General features: G+C 45.8%; 1 long non-coding RNA gene across 2 annotated transcripts in view; it reads left to right on the top strand.

The window, feature by feature from the left end:
- LOC111816483 overlaps positions 1-2,063 on the top strand; it is a 5,650-nt gene extending 3,587 nt beyond the window's left edge. For both annotated transcript variants that reach the window (XR_002820869.1, XR_002820868.1), the window contains exons 2-3: positions 493-626; positions 1,222-2,063. This is a non-coding gene — a long non-coding RNA (uncharacterized LOC111816483). The remainder of the gene's footprint in view (positions 1-492; positions 627-1,221) is intronic.
- Positions 2,064-5,406: the final 3,343 nt, after the last annotated feature.

Below are 5,406 nucleotides of genomic sequence, written 5' to 3'. Positions count from 1 at the left end.
GAGAGAGAGAGAGAGAGAGAGAGAGAGTTTTGAGGAAGCCGTGAACGTCTCCAGATTGTAAAACTGGCTTCATGCCCACCATGGGTTCAACTCTAGCATGTGCATGTCCTAAAATCAACGTGCTGGCTGTGCAAGAAAAACAGCATTGCTCTGGTGTTCCTCTCTCTGAAGGCTTTTCCTCCCTCGCCAAATGCTGTCCACAGCTAGTCGTACCAGTATGATGAGACAGAGGTCAGTAAATAGTGCAGTGCCACTTGCAAAAGACAGGAAGACACCCAAAGGTAAATTTATGAAAAGCAAAACAGAGAGAAACCCTCCTCAGAGCATTCCACAGTGTGCAATACAGCAACTTCGCCAAGAAAGACCATGATATTGGTACTCAGTGAAAGACCAAATACTGGCAAACCCTTGCCCACTGGGAAAGTCTCTGTTCAGACCTTGCATGCCTGGTCTGTTCAGACCTTTTGTGGGGTCCATCATTTTCATTTGCAGAATCAGTAGCTCCCCAGTTGGCACAACAAAAAACGAATATGGAGCCCCTACAATGAATGATGAAACATCGCAGAAGCTGAGCTTTCTGTCTGTCCATTCTCCTGGAAAAATAATGCCAGTCAATTACTTTTAATGTAAGTATTTTCCCCCCAAATCACTTGTGGCTAAGCTCAATCTTTCTATAAACCAATACGTAAATGTAAATAATTAACAGAAAAATGGACCAAAAATTTTCATTAGGAAATAAGAATAAGGAATCCCTATGCCAGGTGACATGGTGGCTTCCCCGCAGTTCCCCTTGAGGAAGCTTCTGCAGGCAGTGGAAGGGTAAGGACAAGTGCAGCCTCGAGGAACTAAGGTGCTGATGTGGACAAGTCTCCTGGATATTAAAGAGTGGCATCTATCACACACTGAAAAGAAGCTATTGGGACCAGTGAGATAACTCAGCAGTCCAAAGCACCTGCTTAGGCAAGCTTAAGCTGCTGTAAGGGACCACAGCTCAATCCCCAGGGCAGGCCGAGCCGGCAGAAAAAAAAAAGTAGCTATTAAGCCAGAAGTACTGCTGCACACCTGTACTCCCAGCACTCCAGAGGCAGAGGCAGGAGGCTTGCCCTGAGTTTGAGGCCACATGGTAAGCTCAAGGCCAGGCCGCCTTGAACTAGGGTTGTTTCAATTTTGCAGAAACTCCTTCTTTATCCCTCAGCAACAACTTTCCCACCTGCTTTACAGGCGCTGCTTCTACAGGGGTGGGCTGGGAAGACATCAATCTGCTCCCGACTCTAGGGAACATTTCCACACAACCACGTGCGTTCTGATGGCTCTGTGCTCACCGATGCAGAGGCCTCAAGCAGAACTTCGGGCCCTCAACCTGGTCTCCTGCCCGCTTGCTGCTGCCACCTGGGATACCACCACCATTCTCATCTCCATACGGGATGGAAACTGGGGCTTCCCTGGACTCTGCGCTTCTCTGGCACCCGACTCCCCAAGTGTCCACCCTACCCCCCATGTCTTCATCCAGTCAGCGATCACGCAGCGCTCCCAGAGTCCTCCCACTCTCTCCACCACCGCTCTGCTCAGCTGCTTCTCACCTTATCCTCAGGTTTGCTAGCGCTCTCTAGGCCGTCTGCCTGAGTTCAGCTGGCCCCTCCAGACCACTCTACCTGTGGAGTCTAACAGGGTCCTCCTGTTTCAATCAGTTTGCTCTCTGGCTTGAAATCTCTGTATCTGTCAAACCTCTCAAGTTGATATTCAAGGTTCATAACCAGAGCCAATACTTCTCTGCTGCCTAACTCAATTCTTTGCAGGCAGACTGGCCTACCAAATCCTGCTACCATGCCTTTGTCTGGACTGGGTTCCCTGTGCTTCCTCTACTTGACAGTTGGCAGCCACTGCGAGCACCAGATAAGGTCTGCTCTGATCCCTACAGCTTTCCCTAACCTTCAAAGCTCGTGATTCCAGGTAATGGAGAAGAACAGCCCCTCAGGTCTGCATCCTCTCCCATCCCTCACCTACAGACAGCTCCTTTAAGGCTCTCCCTCTTCCCTCTCTATCACTTCATGTTTTGTTAAAAAAAAAAAAAGAAAAGAAAAAAGAAAGAAAAACAAACAAACAAACAAATCTTCTATGGCTCCCCATGTGCTTAGCCCTCCAGGACTGGGCACAAACAGGCTGCTATAGATAGAAAGCAGAGGACAAAGGTGGGCTCTGAGTCTAATTCAGGGCCGGAATAACAGCAGCTCACGTTCATACATGTGGGTGGTGCTGAAACAGGTCTGTAACCTGTTTCTCTCGAGTTACAACCTTACGACATAGTCAACACTCTATTCCTTGCTTCACAGATGAGGAAACCGAATCACAGGCTAAATAACTTGCAAAGTGCTGTAAAACTAATAAGAGAGAGATCTGGGTTAAAACTCAGTCTGTCTGAGTCAGTAATGACTGTTTTGTTTTTGAAAGGATGTATAAAGGACAGAGTCCAGGTTCCTGCACATACTAGACAAGCACTGTCCCACTGAGCTGCAGCCTCAGGCCCAGAATCTGCTTATACCCACTTTGCTGTATCACCATGAAGGAATCAGGTTGTAAAAACAATAAGCAAAACTGGGAGAACAAAGGTCTGATGGAGCTAAATTTTAAAACCATAAAGAAAGGGCAACCCACTTGTGATCCCTCCTGTCTCTCAGGAGCTAGCCCTTCCTCATTCCTACTCCCTATTTTTTTTTTTTTAATATATTTGGTACAAGGTCTCACTACACCACTCAGACTTGTAGGGATCCTCCTGTTTTCAGCCTCCCGGGAGCTGGGATTTCGGGAGTGTGCAGCCACACTCGGTTTTGGTGGCTGGCTCAGTGTGCCCAGGGGGACTGAACCACCTGCCTAAGCAGGCACTTCGACCACTGAGTTGTCTTGCCAACCCTCTACTCCCTATCCTTATTCCCCAATAAATCTTCTTACTCTATAGAGCTTGGGCCACCTGCTGGGGCAAACACTCAGCCTTCTGGACGGTTTCCAGAGTTGTGCTAAGTTCTACATCTGTGGGCAATCCCCAGGAGGGGGTAACTGATAATGGAGACCCAGGGGGGCAAGGATCACCCCGTGATGTGGTGGAGTGCTAGGCACACTCTGCAGGGGCAACTCTGAAGCTTCAGCCTCTTCCTCTGCTGGAGGTCTGATTCCCTCAGCAGGCTTTGTAGGCTGAACTATGGCTTCAGGCTGACACTTTGAGTGTTCAACTTGCTCCAATTTGCTAGGTTTAATTGTCACAGCAAGACCTAGATGTGAAGACTTGCCCTCCTCCTGGGATTCAGATGATTCCACCTCTTCAGGATTCTTTGGAGATTGTCCTGGGGACTGCTGCTGCTGCTGCCTGGGATTAGGCTGAGTCATTTTATCTGTCTCTGTAGTTGCCACAAATTCCATATCCAAAATTTCAATATGAAATTTTGCAAATGTGAGAGATGAGTTTCACTGCTACTTGGGAATGGAACATTGACTTCCTCATAGCTGACCTACACTTCCCTTGGTAGGAAGTTTATGTTGACTGAGGGCCTTCTGCTGGGTTAAAGTAGGTTCAACTTCTTCAGCAGGCTGTGAGAGTTGACATGGGCCTTCTCCCAGTGGAACAGAAGACTGGATTTGGGACTCTCTAGATTCTGAGTTTGGGCCTCCAGCTGGCACTGTGATGATTCCTTGTGCTCACAGGACTTGGGGTGGCTCCTCCGGGTTCTGAAGCTCTCCCAGTGTCAGCCTCATGATCAGCTATACCCATACTTGGATCTACAGCATCATCCTGCGAGGTTTGTCCCTGCACCTGAGGAGATGCTGATTGATGGGACCTTCAAAACCTTCCTGAACAAGTTGCAAACATTGAGCAGAAAGTCAATCAATGTGAACTGGGAGTTTAAGACAGTCCAGAAAGACCCTGAGCAAAAATTTCCCATGTTAAGGCCGGCCAAATAGCTCAGCAGATTAAAGCACCTGTAAGCAGGCACAGGAGCCAGGGGTTCGATTCCCCTGGCCTGCCATACTGGCCCCATTCCGGAGGCTCGCCGAGACAGCGATTGAGACTGGGCATGGTGGCGCGCGCCTGTAATCCCAGCTCTTGGGGGAGCTGTAAACAGCAGAATCCCTATAAGTCTGATCTAGTAGTGAGACCCTGAATACTCTGTAGACCCTTCCCTAAAATGCAAAAAGAATAAAAGAAAAAAAAATGATTTTCCATGTTAGGCAAAAAGCAGAGTTTTTTTTTTTCTTTTCTTTTTTGGTAATTGAACATTTCTGTAAATTCTATGTGTTGAAATTATACAATCAAGTATTTGCTTCATCTTTTATCAGTCTAGGGACAAGCAGTACAAAGGTAACCTAATAGGTTGAACATCCACAGATAATTTATTTGAAGTACATGATCCTTAAAAATACAATAAGCTCTTAAAAGGAGGTCAAATCCCTAACAAAAGAGACTGCTTTCAAAACATGTCTTTCATGGGATAACAGACCCAGGAAAAGATTCCCATGCACACTACATTTACTCCAATTCACTAAGGCTTATCCTGCACAGATTGAAATTTAAACACCAGATGAAGGCTGGTCCATGCTGATCACTTACAGTGATACTTTGATTTTTGAATGACCTCTAGCTTGAATTTTCCGCCACATAAACAGGAAAGTTCAAAAAAAAAATCTGCTCAGTGTTAGTAACTTTGCTCAATAGTCAAATAGAAAATTCAAATTTAAAAAGCTTATACAGGGGCGGGGAGATGGCTCAGTAGAATAAGCACTTGCCTGGCAAGTGCACGGGCCTGAGTTCAATCCCCAGTTCCACCAAAAAAAAAAAAAAAAATTAAAAATAAATAAATAAATAAAAATAAAAACCTTGTACAGGTCTAGAGTGACTATTGTGTCACTTCTTGCCACACACAGATTGGTGACACTACAGTGTAAGTAAGGTTCTTGCCCGGACCACATGTAGTGCTTGTATGATTATGTTAATTTAGTCCCGGTGCTTTTTTGTGCTTTATTGGTATAAAATATCATAATCATAGCCCCAAAACTGCCAGTGATGCCATCGACAAAGAAAGGAAAAGCTGTGACAATCAGGACAGAAATGAAGACAGAAATCATTATGAAATTTGACAGAGACCTGAAAAAATAAGTGCAGATTTGGGAGTCTCAGAACCAGTGATTTAGTTTTCCGTTATTTATGAGAAAATGTGTTTAGTTTATGAACTTTGCAGGATTCAAACATAAATGTAGAGTGGGTTGCGCTTGGCACAACCACGATATCACTGTCCTTTGGTCTTATAGTGTCTCTTCCCTGTGAGTGATAAGATTTCACCCACAGTTTTTGCACTTCTATGTTTTTGTCTTTTTGTTTTTGTCCTCTGCAACCGGATTCCCGAGAACTCGCAGCATCAC

The sequence above is a fragment of the Octodon degus genome, unplaced genomic scaffold (genome assembly GCF_000260255.1).
Source record: "Octodon degus isolate 3935 unplaced genomic scaffold, OctDeg1.0 scaffold00033, whole genome shotgun sequence".
Classification (NCBI taxonomy): domain Eukaryota; kingdom Metazoa; phylum Chordata; class Mammalia; order Rodentia; family Octodontidae; genus Octodon; species Octodon degus.
This window is presented reverse-complemented; position numbering and strand designations above follow the sequence as displayed.